This window comes from Passer domesticus, chromosome 3, assembly GCF_036417665.1.
Source record: "Passer domesticus isolate bPasDom1 chromosome 3, bPasDom1.hap1, whole genome shotgun sequence".
NCBI classification, from domain to species: domain Eukaryota; kingdom Metazoa; phylum Chordata; class Aves; order Passeriformes; family Passeridae; genus Passer; species Passer domesticus.
In genome coordinates, this window is record NC_087476.1 from 81,023,727 (window position 1) to 81,039,537 (window position 15,811).

Genomic DNA, 15,811 nt, shown 5'->3' on the forward strand with positions numbered 1-15,811 from the left:
CCTCTGGGGGCACCTTGCATCTTGGCGGCATCCTGGTCCGTCCAGAATTTTAGCAGGCAGACGGCCACTCCAGGACACGAGGCTCAGGATACCAACCATGGCCTTTCCCCAGAGAAACAAAAGTCACCAGGCCAGGTTCTTGATGTCAGTTGGCAGGAGGCACTTGGCACTGTCAAACCAGCCACAGTTGCCTGTGGGGCCACTTTCCATCTGGGAGGTATCCTGATCCGTGCGGAATTTCAGCAGGCAGCCGGCCACACAGGACACCCGGCCCTGTACATTAACCACGGCCTTTCCCCAGAGAAACAAAAGTCACCCGGCCAGGTTCCTGATGTCAGTTTGCAGGAGGCACTTGGCACTGTCAAACCAGCCACAGTTGCCTGAGGTGGTACTATCGGTCTGGGAGGTATCCTGATCCGTTCGGAATTTCAGAAGGGGGCCAGCCACTACGGGCCACAGGCCCTGGACACGTACAATGGCCTTTCCCCAGACAAAGAAAAATCACCAGGCCAGGTTCCTGATGTCAGTTTGCAGGAGGCACTTGGCACTGTCAAACCAGCCACAGTTGCCTGGGCGGGCACCTTCCATCTGGGAGGTATCCTGATCTGTGCGGAATTTTAGCAGGTATCCGCCCACTCGAGCCACCGGGCCCTGGAGAGGAACGATGGCCTTTCCCCAGAGAAACAAAAGTCACCAGGCCAGGTTCCTGATGTCAGTTTGCAGGAGGCACTTGGCACTGTCAAACCAGCCACAGGTGCCTGTGGGGGCACCTTGCATCTGGGAGATATCCTGATCCGTGCGGAATTTCAGCAGGCAGTCGGCCACTCCAGGCCAGGGGGCACTGGACATCATCTATGGCCTTTCCCCAGGGAAACAAAAGTCACCAGGCCAGGTTCCAGATGTCAGTTTGCAGGAGGCACATGGCACTGTCAAACCAGCCACAGTTGCCGGTGGGGGCAACTTGCATCAGGGAGGTATCCGGATCCGTGTGGAATTTCAGCAGGCAGCAGGCAACTGCGAGCCACCGGGCCCTGGACATGAACCATGGCCTTTCCCCTGGGAAAGAAAATCACCAGGCCAGGTTTCTGATGTCAGTTCGGAGGAAGCACTTGGCACTGTCAAACCAGCCACAGTTGCCTCTGGGGGCACCTTGCATCTTGGCGGCATCCTGGTCCGTCCAGAATTTTAGCAGGCAGACGGCCACTCCAGGACACGAGGCTCAGGATACCAACCATGGCCTTTCCCCAGAGAAACAAAAGTCACCAGGCCAGGTTCTTGATGTCAGTTGGCAGGAGGCACTTGGCACTGTCAAACCAGCCACAGTTTCCCGTGGGGCACCTTGCATCTGGGAGGTATCCTGATCCGTGCGGAATTTCAGCAGGCAGCCGGCCACTCTGGGCCACAGTTTGTAGGATATGAACGATGGCCTTTCCCCAGAGAAACAAAAGTCACCAGGCCAGGTTCCTGATGTCAGTTTGCAGGAGGCACTTGGCACTGTCAAACCAGCCACAGGTGCCTGTGGGGGCACCTTGCATCTCCGCGGCATCCTGATCCATGCAGAATTCCAGCAAGCAGCCGGCCACTCGGGGCCACTAGGCCTTGGACACGTACAATGGCCTTTCCCCAGAGAAATAAATGTCACCAGGCCAGGTTCCTGATGTCAGTTTGCAGGAGGCACTTGGCACTGTCAAACCTGCCGCAGTTGCCTGTGGCGGCACCTTGAATCTGGGAGCTATCCTGATCCGTGCGGAAATTCAGCAGGCAGCCGGCCACTCTGGGCCACTGGGCTCTGAACAAGAATGATGGCCTTTCCCCAGAGAAACAAAACTCACAAGGCCAGGTTCCTGATGTCAGTTGGCAGGAGGCACTTGGCACTGTCAAACCAGCCACATTTGCCTGTGGTGGCACCTTACATATGGGAGGTATCCTGATCCGTGTGGAATTTCAGAAGGCAGCAGGCAAGTACGTGCCACCGGGCCCTGGACATGAACCATGGCCTTTCCCCGGAGAAAGAAAATCACCAGGCCAGGTTTCTGATGTCAGTTTGCAGGAAGCACTTGGCACTGTCAAACCAGCCACAGGTGCCTGTGGGGCACCTTGCATCTCGGCGGCATCCTGATCCATGCAGAATTTCAGCAGGCAGCCGGCCACTCCGGGCTGGCGGGCTCCGGACAAGAACGATGGCCTTTCCCCAGAGAAACAAAACTTACCAGGCCAGGTTCCTGATGTCAGTTTGCTGGAGGCACTTGGCACTGTCAAACCAGCCACAGTTGCCTATGGTTTTAGTTTCGGTCTGGGAGGTATCCTGATCCGTGCGGAATTTCAGCAGGCAGCGGGCCACTCCGGGCCGCAAGGCCCTGGACATGAATCGTGGCCTTTCCCCAGAGAAACCAAAGTGACCAGCCCAGCTTTCCGATGTCAGTTTGCAGGAGGCACATGGCACTCTCAAACCAGACACAATTACCTGTGGGGACACCTTGCATCTGGGAGGCATCCTGGTGCTTTCGGAATTTCAGCAAGCAGCCGGTCCCTGCGGTCCAACTGGTCCAGGATATAAACCATGGACTTTCCCCTGAGAAACAAAAGTCACCAGGCCAGGTTCCTGATGTCAGTTTGCAGGAGGCACTTGGCACTGTCAAACCAGCCACAGTTGCCTGTGGGAGCACATTGCATCTGGGCAGTATCCTGATCCGTTCGGAATTTCAGCAGGCAGCCGGACACCCAGGGACACCTGGCCCTGGACACGAACGATGGCCTTTCCCCAGAGAACCAAATGTCACCTGGCAAGGTTGCTGATGTCAGTTGGCAGGAGGCACTTGGCACTGTCAAACCAGCCACAGTTGCCTGTGGTGGTACTTTCCATCTGGGAGGAATCGTGATCCGTTTGGAATTTCAGTAGGCAGCCGGCCATTCCGGGCCACCAGGCTCTGGACAGGTACAATGGCCTTTCACCAGACAAAGAAAAATCACCAGGCCAGGTTCCTGATATCAGTTTGCAGGAGGCACATGGCACTGTCAAATCAGACGTAGTTGCCTGTGGGGGCACCTTTCATGTGGGAGGCATCCTGATCCATGAGGAATTTCAGCAGGCAGTCGGCCACTCCGGACTACGGGCCCTGGAGAGGAACGATGGCCTTTCCCCAGAGAAATAAAAGTCACCAGGCCAGGTTCCTGATGTCAGTTTGCAGGAGGCACTTGGCACTGTCAAACCAGCCACAGTTGCCTGTGGTGGTACTATCGGTCTGGGAGGTATCCTGATCCGTGCGGAATTTCAGCAGGGGGCCGGCCACTACGGGCCACAGGCCCTGGACACGTACAATGGCCTTTCCCCAGACAAAGAAAAATCACCAGGCCAGGTTCCTGATGTCAGTTTGCAGGAGGCACTTGGCACTGTCAAACCAGCCACAGGTGCCTGTGGGGGCACCTTGCATCTGGGAGCTATCCTGATCTGTGCGGTATTTCAGCAAGCAGCCGGCCACTCCTGGCCTCCGAGTACGGGACACGAACGATGGCACTTCCCATGAGAAACAAAAGTCACCAGGCCAGGTTCCTGATGTCAGTTGGCAGGAGGCGCTTGGCACTGTCAAACCAGCCACAGTTGCCTGTGGCGGCACCTTGAACCTGGGAGGTATCTTGATCCATGCGGAATTTCAGCAGTCAGCTGGCCACTCCGAGCCACCGGGCCCTGGACATGAACCATGGCCTTTCCCCTGAGAAAGAAAATCACCAGGCCAGGTTTCTGATGTCAGTTTGCAGGAAACACTTGGCAATGTCAAACCAGCCACAGTTGCCTCTGGGGGCACCTTGCATCTTGGCGGCATCCTGGTCCGTCCAGAATTTTAGCAGGCAGACGGCCACTCCAGGACACGAGGCTCAGGATACCAACCATGGCCTTTCCCCAGAGAAACAAAAGTCACCAGGCCAGGTTCTTGATGTCAGTTGGCAGGAGGCACTTGGCACTGTCAAACCAGCCACAGTTGCCTGTGGGGCCACTTTCCATCTGGGAGGTATCCTGATCCGTGCGGAATTTCAGCAGGCAGCCGGCCACTCAGGACACCCGGCCCTGTACATTAACCATGGCCTTTCCCCAGAGAAACAAAAGTCACCCGGCCAGGTTCCTGATGTCAGTTTGCAGGAGGCACTTGGCACTGTCAAACCAGCCACAGTTGCCTGAGGTGGTACTATCGGTCTGGGAGGTATCCTGATCCGTTCGGAATTTCAGAAGGGGGCCAGCCACTACGGGCCACAGGCCCTGGACACGTACAATGGCCTTTCCCCAGACAAAGAAAAATCACCAGGCCAGGTTCCTGATGTCAGTTTGCAGGAGGCACTTGGCACTGTCAAACCAGCCACAGTTGCCTGGGCGGGCACCTTCCATCTGGGAGGTATCCTGATCTGTGCGGAATTTTAGCAGGTATCCGCCCACTCGAGCCACCGGGCCCTGGAGAGGAACGATGGCCTTTCCCCAGAGAAACAAAAGTCACCAGGCCAGGTTCCTGATGTCAGTTTGCAGGAGGCACTTGGCACTGTCAAACCAGCCACAGGTGCCTGTGGGGCACCTTGCATCTCGGCGGCATTCTGATCCATGCAGAATTTCAGCAGGCAGCCGGCCACTCCGGGCTGGCGGGCTCCGGACAAGAACGATGGCCTTTCCCCAGAGAAACAAAACTTACCAGGCCAGGTTCCTGATGTCAGTTTGCTGGAGGCACTTGGCACTGTCAAACCAGCCACAGTTGCCTGTGGGGACACCTTGCATCTGGGAGGCATCCTGGTGCTTTCGGAATTTCAGCAAGCAGCCGGTCCCTGCGGTCCAACTGGTCCAGGATATAAACCATGGACTTTCCCCTGAGAAACAAAAGTCACCAGGCCAGGTTCCTGATGTCAGTTTGCAGGAGGCACTTGGCACTGTCAAACCAGCCACAGTTGCCTGTGGGAGCACATTGCATCTGGGCAGTATCCTGATCCGTTCGGAATTTCAGCAGGCAGCCGGACACCCAGGGACACCTGGCCCTGGACACGAACGATGGCCTTTCCCCAGAGAACCAAAAGTCACCTGGCAAGGTTGCTGATGTCAGTTGGCAGGAGGCACTTGGCACTGTCAAACCAGCCACAGTTGCCTGTGGTGGTACTTTCGCTCTGGGAGGAATCGTGATCCGTTTGGAATTTCAGCAGGCAGCCGGCCACTCCGGGCCACCAGGCTCTGGACAGGTACAATGGCCTTTCACCAGACAAAGAAAAATCACCAGGCCAGGTTCCTGATATCAGTTTGCAGGAGGCACATGGCACTGTCAAATCAGACGTAGTTGCCTGTGGGGGCACCTTTCATGTGGGAGGCATCCTGATCCATGAGGAATTTCAGCAGGCAGCCGGCCACTCCGGACTACGGGCCCTGGAGAGGAACGATGGCCTTTCCCCAGAGAAATAAAAGTCACCAGGCCAGGTTCCTGATGTCAGTTTGCAGGAGGCACTTGGCACTGTCAAACCAGCCACAGTTGCCTGTGGTGGTACTATCGGTCTGGGAGGTATCCTGATCCGTTCGGAATTTCAGCAGGGGGCCGGCCACTACGGACCACAGGCCCTGGACACGTACAATGGCCTTTCCCCAGACAAAGAAAAATCACCAGGCCAGGTTCCTGATGTCAGTTTGCAGGAGGCACTTGGCACTGTCAAACCAGCCACAGGTGCCTGTGGGGGCACCTTGCATCTGGGAGCTATCCTGATCTGTGCGGTATTTCAGCAAGCAGCCGGCCACTCCTGGCCTCCGAGTACGGGACACGAACGATGGCACTTCCCATGAGAAACAAAAGTCACCAGGCCAGGTTCCTGATGTCAGTTGGCAGGAGGCGCTTGGCACTGTCAAACCAGCCACAGTTGCCTGTGGCGGCACCTTGAACCTGGGAGGTATCTTGATCCATGCGGAATTTCAGCAGTCAGCTGGCCACTCCGAGCCACCGGGCCCTGGACATGAACCATGGCCTTTCCCCTGAGAAAGAAAATCACCAGGCCAGGTTTCTGATGTCAGTTTGCAGGAAACACTTGGCAATGTCAAACCAGCCACAGTTGCCTCTGGGGGCACCTTGCATCTTGGCGGCATCCTGGTCCGTCCAGAATTTTAGCAGGCAGACGGCCACTCCAGGACACGAGGCTCAGGATACCAACCATGGCCTTTCCCCAGAGAAACAAAAGTCACCAGGCCAGGTTCTTGATGTCAGTTGGCAGGAGGCACTTGGCACTGTCAAACCAGCCACAGTTGCCTGTGGGGCCACTTTCCATCTGGGAGGTATCCTGATCCGTGCGGAATTTCAGCAGGCAGCCGGCCACTCAGGACACCCGGCCCTGTACATTAACCATGGCCTTTCCCCAGAGAAACAAAAGTCACCCGGCCAGGTTCCTGATGTCAGTTTGCAGGAGGCACTTGGCACTGTCAAACCAGCCACAGTTGCCTGAGGTGGTACTATCGGTCTGGGAGGTATCCTGATCCGTTCGGAATTTCAGAAGGGGGCCAGCCACTACGGGCCACAGGCCCTGGACACGTACAATGGCCTTTCCCCAGACAAAGAAAAATCACCAGGCCAGGTTCCTGATGTCAGTTTGCAGGAGGCACTTGGCACTGTCAAACCAGCCACAGTTGCCTGGGCGGGCACCTTCCATCTGGGAGGTATCCTGATCTGTGCGGAATTTTAGCAGGTATCCGCCCACTCGAGCCACCGGGCCCTGGAGAGGAACGATGGCCTTTCCCCAGAGAAACAAAAGTCACCAGGCCAGGTTCCTGATGTCAGTTTGCAGGAGGCACTTGGCACTGTCAAACCAGCCACAGGTGCCTGTGGGGCACCTTGCATCTCGGCGGCATTCTGATCCATGCAGAATTTCAGCAGGCAGCCGGCCACTCCGGGCTGGCGGGCTCCGGACAAGAACGATGGCCTTTCCCCAGAGAAACAAAACTTACCAGGCCAGGTTCCTGATGTCAGTTTGCTGGAGGCACTTGGCACTGTCAAACCAGCCACAGTTGCCTGTGGGGACACCTTGCATCTGGGAGGCATCCTGGTGCTTTCGGAATTTCAGCAAGCAGCCGGTCCCTGCGGTCCAACTGGTCCAGGATATAAACCATGGACTTTCCCCTGAGAAACAAAAGTCACCAGGCCAGGTTCCTGATGTCAGTTTGCAGGAGGCACTTGGCACTGTCAAACCAGCCACAGTTGCCTGTGGGAGCACATTGCATCTGGGCAGTATCCTGATCCGTTCGGAATTTCAGCAGGCAGCCGGACACCCAGGGACACCTGGCCCTGGACACGAACGATGGCCTTTCCCCAGAGAACCAAAAGTCACCTGGCAAGGTTGCTGATGTCAGTTGGCAGGAGGCACTTGGCACTGTCAAACCAGCCACAGTTGCCTGTGGTGGTACTTTCGCTCTGGGAGGAATCGTGATCCGTTTGGAATTTCAGCAGGCAGCCGGCCACTCCGGGCCACCAGGCTCTGGACAGGTACAATGGCCTTTCACCAGACAAAGAAAAATCACCAGGCCAGGTTCCTGATATCAGTTTGCAGGAGGCACATGGCACTGTCAAATCAGACGTAGTTGCCTGTGGGGGCACCTTTCATGTGGGAGGCATCCTGATCCATGAGGAATTTCAGCAGGCAGCCGGCCACTCCGGACTACGGGCCCTGGAGAGGAACGATGGCCTTTCCCCAGAGAAATAAAAGTCACCAGGCCAGGTTCCTGATGTCAGTTTGCAGGAGGCACTTGGCACTGTCAAACCAGCCACAGTTGCCTGTGGTGGTACTATCGGTCTGGGAGGTATCCTGATCCGTTCGGAATTTCAGCAGGGGGCCGGCCACTACGGACCACAGGCCCTGGACACGTACAATGGCCTTTCCCCAGACAAAGAAAAATCACCAGGCCAGGTTCCTGATGTCAGTTTGCAGGAGGCACTTGGCACTGTCAAACCAGCCACAGGTGCCTGTGGGGGCACCTTGCATCTGGGAGCTATCCTGATCTGTGCGGTATTTCAGCAGGCAGCCGGCCACTCCTGGCCTCCGAGTACGGGACACGAACGATGGCACTTCCCATGAGAAACAAAAGTCACCAGGCCAGGTTCCTGATGTCAGTTGGCAGGAGGCGCTTGGCACTGTCAAACCAGCCACAGTTGCCTGTGGCGGCACCTTGAACCTGGGAGGTATCCGGATCCATGCGGAATTTCAGCAGTCAGCTGGCCACTCCGAGCCACCGGGCCCTGGACATGAACCATGGCCTTTCCCCTGAGAAAGAAAATCACCAGGCCAGGTTTCTGATGTCAGTTTGCAGGAAACACTTGGCACTGTCAAACCAGCCACAGTTGCCTCTGGGGGCACCTTGCATCTTGGCGGCATCCTGGTCCGTCCAGAATTTTAGCAGGCAGACGGCCACTCCAGGACACCAGGCTCAGGATACCAACCATGGCCTTTCCCCAGAGAAACAAAAGTCACCAGGCCAGGTTCTTGATGTCAGTTGGCAGGAGGCACTTGGCACTGTTAAACCAGCCACAGTTTCCCGTGGGGCACCTTGCATCTGGGAGGTATCCTGATCCGTGCGGAATTTCAGCAGGCAGCCGGCCACTCTGGGCCACAGTTTGTAGGATATGAACGATGGCCTTTCCCCAGAGAAACAAAAGTCACCGGGCCAGGTTCCTGATGTCAGTTTGCAGGAGGCACTTGGCACTGTCAAACCAGCCACAGGTGCCTGTGGTGGCACCTTACATCTGGGAGGTATCCTGATCCGTGTGGAATTTCAGCAGGCAGCAGGCAAGTACGGGCCACCGGGCCCTGGACATGAACCATGGCCTTTCCCCGGAGAAAGAAAATCACCAGGGCAGGTTTCTGATGTCAGTTTGCAGGAAGCACTTGGCACTGTCAAACCAGCCACAGGTGCCTGTGGGGCACCTTGCATCTCGGCGGCATCCTGATCCATGCAGAATTTCAGCAGGCAGCCGGACACTCCGGGCCACCAGGCCGTGGACATGAACCATGGCCTTTCCCCAGAGAAACAAAAGTCACCAGGCCAGGTTCCTGATGTCAGTTGGCAGGAGGCACTTGGCACTGTCAAACCAGCCACAGTTGCCTCTGGGGGCTCCTTTCATCTGGGAGTTATCCTCATCCGTGCGGAATTTCAACAGGCGGCTGGCCACTCCAGGCCACCGGGCACTGGACACGAACGATGACCTTTCCCCTGAGAAACAAAAGTCACCAGGCCAGGTTCCTGATGTCAGTTTGCAGGAGGCACTTGGCACTGTCAAACCTGCCACAGTTGCCTGTGGTGGTACTATCGGTCTGGGAGGTATCCTGATCCGTTCGGAATTTCAGCAGGGGGCCGGCCACTACGGACCACAGGCCCTGGACACGTACAATGGCCTTTCCCCAGACAAAGAAAAATCACCAGGCCAGGTTCCTGATGTCAGTTTGCAGGAGGCACTTGGCACTGTCAAACCAGCCACAGGTGCCTGTGGGGGCACCTTGCATCTGGGAGCTATCCTGATCTGTGCGGTATTTCAGCAGGCAGCCGGCCACTCCTGGCCTCCGAGTACGGGACACGAACGATGGCACTTCCCATGAGAAACAAAAGTCACCAGGCCAGGTTCCTGATGTCAGTTGGCAGGAGGCGCTTGGCACTGTCAAACCAGCCACAGTTGCCTGTGGCGGCACCTTGAACCTGGGAGGTATCCTGATCCATGCGGAATTTCAGCAGTCAGCTGGCCACTCCCAGCCACCGGGCCCTGGACATGAACCATGGCCTTTCCCCTGAGAAAGAAAATCACCAGGCCAGGTTTCTGATGTCAGTTTGCAGGAAACACTTGGCACTGTCAAACCAGCCACAGTTGCCTCTGGGGGCACCTTGCATCTTGGCGGCATCCTGGTCCGTCCAGAATTTTAGCAGGCAGACGGCCACTCCAGGACACGAGGCTCAGGATACCAACCATGGCCTTTCCCCAGAGAAACAAAAGTCACCAGGCCAGGTTCCTGATGTGTGTTTGCAGGAGGCACTTGGCACTGTTAAACCAGCCACAGTTTCCCGTGGGGCACCTTGCATCTGGGAGGTATCCTGATCCGTGCGGAATTTCAGCAGGCAGCCGGCCACTCTGGGCCACAGTTTGTAGGATATGAACGATGGCCTTTCCCCAGAGAAACAAAAGTCACCAGGCCAGGTTCCTGATGTCAGTTTGCAGGAGGCACTTGGCACTGTCAAACCAGCCACAGGTGCCTGTGGTGGCACCTTACATCTGGGAGGTATCCTGATCCGTGTGGAATTTCAGCAGGCAGCAGGCAAGTACGGGCCACCGGGCCCTGGACATGAACCATGGCCTTTCCCCGGAGAAAGAAAATCACCAGGCCAGGTTTCTGATGTCAGTTTGCAGGAAGCACTTGGCACTGTCAAACCAGCCACAGGTGCCTGTGGGGCACCTTGCATCTCGGCGGCATCCTGATCCATGCAGAATTTCAGCAGGCAGCCGGACACTCCGGGCCACCAGGCCGTGGACACGAACCATGGCCTTTCCCCAGAGAAACAAAAGTCACCAGGCCAGGTTCCTGATGTCAGTTTGCAGGAGGCACTTGGCACTGTCAAACCAGCCACAGTTGCCTCTGGGGGCTCCTTTCTTCTGGGAGTTATCCTCATCCGTGCGGAATTTCAACAGGCGGCTGGCCACTCCAGGCCACTGGGCACTGGACACGAACGATGACCTTTCCCCTGAGAAACAAAAGTCACCAGGCCAGGTTCCTGATGTCAGTTTGCAGGAGGCACTTGGCACTGTCAAACCAGCCACAGTTGCCTGTGGTGGTACTTTCCATCTGGGAGGTATCCTCAACCTTGCGGAATTTCAGCAGGCAGCCAGCCACTATTGGCCACCCGTCCATGGATAGGAACGAAAGCCTTTCCCCTGAGAAACAAAAGACACCAGGCCAGGCTCCGGATGTCAGTTTGCAGGAGGCACTTGGCACTGTCAAACCAGCCACAGTTGCCTGTGGTGGTACATTCCATCTGGGAGGTATCCTGATCCGTGCGGAATTTGAGCAGGCACCCGTCCACTCCGGGCCAACGGGCATTGGAGAAGAATGATGGCTTTTCCCCAGAGAAACAAAAGTCACCAGGCCAGGTTCCTGATGTCAGTTTGCAGGAGGCACTTGGCACTGTCAAACCAGCCACAGTTGCCTGTGGGGCCACTTTCCATCAGGGAGGCATCCTGATCCGTGCGGAATTTGAGCAGGCACCCGTCCACTCCGGGCCAACGGGCTCCGGACAAGAACGATGGCCTTTCCCCAGAGAAACAAAACTTACCAGGCCAGGTTCCTGATGTCAGTTTGCTGGAGGCACTTGGCACTGTCAAACCAGCCACAGTTGCCTATGGTTTTAGTTTCGGTCTGGGAGGTATCCTGATCCGTGCGGAATTTCAGCAGGCAGCGGGCCACTCCGGGCCGCAAGGCCCTGGACATGAATCGTGGCCTTTCCCCAGAGAAACCAAAGTGACCAGCCCAGCTTTCCGATGTCAGTTTGCAGGAGGCACATAGCACTCTCAAACCAGACACAATTACCTGTGGGGACACCTTGCATCTGGGAGGCATCCTGGTGCTTTCGGAATTTCAGCAAGCAGCCGGTCCCTGCGGTCCAACTGGTCCAGGATATAAACCATGGACTTTCCCCTGAGAAACAAAAGTCACCAGGCCAGGTTCCTGATGTCAGTTTGCAGGAGGCACTTGGCACTGTCAAACCAGCCACAGTTGCCTGTGGGAGCACATTGCATCTGGGCAGTATCCTGATCCGTTCGGAATTTCAGCAGGCAGCCGGAAACCCAGGGACACCCGGCCCTGGACACGAACGATGGCCTTTCCCCAGAGAACCAAAAGTCACCTGGCAAGGTTGCTGATGTCAGTTGGCAGGAGGCACTTGGCACTGTCAAACCAGCCACAGTTGCCTGTGGGGGCACATTGCATCTGGGCAGTATCCTGATCCGTTCGGAATTTCAGCAGGCAGCCGGCCACTCCTGGCCTCCGGGTACGGGACACGAACGATGGCACTTCCCATGAGAAACAAAAGTCACCAGGCCAGGTTCCTGATGTCAGTTGGCAGGAGGCGCTTGGCACTGTCAAACCAGCCACAGTTGCCTGTGGCGGCACCTTGAACCTGGGAGGTATCCTGATCCATGCGGAATTTCAGCAGTCAGCTGGCCACTCCCAGCCACCGGGCTCTGAACAAGAATAATAGCCTTTCCCCAGAGAAACAAAAGTCACCAGGCCAGGTTCCTGATGTCAATTTGCAGGAGGCACTTGGCACTGTCAAACCAGCCAAAGTTGCCTGTGGGGGCACCTTGCATCTGGGAGGTATCCGGATCCGTGTGGAATTTCAGCAGGCAGCAGGCAACTGCGAGCCACCGGGCCCTGGACATGAACCATGGCCTTTCCCCTGGGAAAGAAAATCACCAGGCCAGGTTTCTGATGTCAGTTTGCAGGAAGCACTTGGCACTGTCAAACCAGCCACAGTTGCCTCTGGGGGCACCTTGCATCTTGGCGGCATCCTGGTCCGTCCAGAATTTTAGCAGGCAGACGGCCACTCCAGGACACCAGGCTCAGGATACCAACCATGGCCTTCCCCCAGAGAAACAAAAGTCACCAGGCCAGGTTCTTGATGTCAGTTGGCAGGAGGCACTTGGCACTGTCAAACCAGCCACAGTTTCCCGTGGGGCACCTTGCATCTGGGAGGTATCCTCATCCGTGCGGAATTTCAGCAGGCAGCCGGCCACTCTGGGCCACAGTTTGTAGGATATGAACGATGGCCTTTCCCCAGAGAAACAAAAGTCACCAGGCCAGGTTCCTGATGTCAGTTTGCAGGAGGCACTTGGCACTGTCAAACCAGCCACAGGTGCCTGTGGGGGCACCTTGCATCTCGGCGGCATCCTGATCCATGCAGAATTCCAGCAAGCAGCCGGCCACTCTGGGCCACTAGGCCTTGGACACGTACAATGGCCTTTCCCCAGAGAAATAAATGTCACCAGGCCAGGTTCCTGATGTCAGTTTGCAGGAGGCACTTGGCACTGTCAAACCTGCCGCAGTTGCCTGTGGCGGCACCTTGAATCTGGGAGCTATCCTGATCCGTGCGGAAATTCAGCAGGCAGCCGGCCACTCCGGGCCACTGGGCTCTGAACAAGAACGATGGCCTTTCCCCAGAGAAACAAAACTCACAAGGCCAGGTTCCTGATGTCAGTTTGCAGGAGGCACTTGGCACTGTCAAACCAGCCACATTTGCCTGTGGTGGCACCTTACATATGGGAGGTATCCTGATCCGTGTGGAATTTCAGAAGGCAGCAGGCAAGTACGGGCCACCGGGCCCTGGACATGAACCATGGCCTTTCCCCGGAGAAAGAAAATCACCAGGCCAGGTTTCTGATGTCAGTTTGCAGGAAGCACTTGGCACTGTCAAACCAGCCACAGGTGCCTGTGGGGCACCTTGCATCTCGGCGGCATCCTGATCCATGCAGAATTTCAGCAGGCAGCCGGCCACTCCGGGCTGGCGGGCTCCGGACAAGAACGATGGCCTTTCCCCAGAGAAACAAAACTTACCAGGCCAGGTTCCTGATGTCAGTTTGCTGGAGGCACTTGGCACTGTCAAACCAGCCACAGTTGCCTATGGTTTTAGTTTCGGTCTGGGAGGTATCCTGATCCGTGCGGAATTTCAGCAGGCAGCGGGCCACTCCGGGCCGCAAGGCCCTGGACATGAATCGTGGCCTTTCCCCAGAGAAACCAAAGTGACCAGCCCAGCTTTCCGATGTCAGTTTGCAGGAGGCACATGGCACTCTCAAACCAGACACAATTACCTGTGGGGACACCTTGCATCTGGGAGGCATCCTGGTGCTTTCGGAATTTCAGCAAGCAGCCGGTCCCTGCGGTCCAACTGGTCCAGGATATAAACCATGGACTTTCCCCTGAGAAACAAAAGTCACCAGGCCAGGTTCCTGATGTCAGTTTGCAGGAGGCACATGGCACTGTCAAACCAGCCACAGTTGCCTGTGGGGGCGCCTTGCATCTGGGAGGTAGCCTTAGCCCTGTGGAATTTCAGCAGACAGCCAGCCACTCCAGGCCGGCGGCCCCGGACAAGAACGATGGCCTTTCCCCAGAGAAACAAATCTTACCAGGCCAGGTTCCTGATGTCAGTTTGCAGGAGGCACTTGGCACTGTCAAACCAGCCACAGTTGCCTATGGGGGCACTTTTCATGTGGGAGGCATTCTGATCCATGCGGAATTTCAGGAGGCAGCCGGACACTCCGGGCCACCAGGCCGTGGGCAAGAACCATGGCCTTTCCCCAGAGAAACAAAAGTTACCAGGCCAGGTTCCTGATGTCAGTTTGCAGGAGGCACTTGGCACTGTCAAACCAGCCACAGTTGCCTGTGGGGCCACCTTGCATCTAGGAGGTATCCTCAACCGTGTGGAATTTCAGCAGACAGCCGGCGACTCCGGGCCGGCGGAACCCGGACAAGAACGATGGCCTTTCCCCAGAGAAACAAAACTTACCAGGCCAGGTTCCTGATGTCTGTTTGGAGGAGTCACTTGGCACTGTCAAACCAGCCACAGTTGCCTATGGGGGCACTTTTCATCCTGGAGGCATTCTGATCCATGAGGAATTTCAGCAGGCAGCCGGACACTCCGGGCCACCAGGCCGTGGACAAGAACCATGGCCTTTCCCCAGAGAAACAAAAGTCACCAGGCCAGGTTCCTGATGTCAGTTTGCAGGAGGCACTTGGCACTGTCAAACCAGCCACAGCTGTCTGTGGGTCCACCTTGCATCTGGGAGGTATCCTCAACCGTGTGGAATTTCAGAAGGCAGCCGGCCACTCCGGGCCGGCGGGCCCCGGAAAAGAATGATGGCCTTTCCCCAGAGAAACAACAGTCACCAGGCCAGGTTCCTGATGTCAGTTTGCAGGAGGCACTTGGCACTCTCAAGCCAGCCACAGTTGCCTGTGGCGGCACCTTGAATCTGGGAGGTATCCTGATCCGTGCGGAATTTCAGCAGGCAGCCGGCCACTACGGGCCACTGGGCTCTGAACAAGAATGATGGCCTTTCCCCAGAGAAACAAAACTCACAAGGCCAGGTTCCTGATGTCAGTTTGCAGGAGGCACTTGGCACTGTCAAACCAGCCACAGTTGCCTGTGGTGGCACCTTACATCTGGGAGGTATCCTGATCCGTGTGGAATTTCAGCAGGCAGCAGGCAAGTAGGGGCCACCGGGTCCTGGACATGAGCCATGGCCTTTCCCCTGAGAAAGAAAATCACCAGGCCAGGTTTCTGATGTCAGTTTGCAGGAAGCACTTGGCACTGTCAAACCAGCCACAGTTGCCTGTGGTGGTACTTTCCATCTGGGAGGTATCTTCAACCGTGCGGAATTTCAGCAGACAGCCAGCCAGTATTGGCCAGCCGTCCATGGATAGGAACGAAAGCCTTTCCCCTGAGAAACAAAAGACACCAGGCCAGGCTCCTGATGTCAGTTTGCAGGAGGCACTTGGCACTGTCAAACCAGCCACAGTTGCCTGTGGTGGTACTTTCCATCTGGGAGGTATCCTGATCCGTGCGGAATTTGAGCAGGCACCCGTCCACTCCGGGCCAACGGGCACTGGAGAAGAATGATGGCTTTTCCCCAGAGAAACAAAAGTCACCAGGCCAGGTTCCTGATGTCAGTTTGCAGGAGGCACTTGGCACTGTCAAACCAGCCACAGTTGCCTGTGGGGCCACTTTCCATCTGGGAGGTATCCTGATCCGTGCGGAATTTCAGCAGGCAGCCGGCCACTCAGGACACCC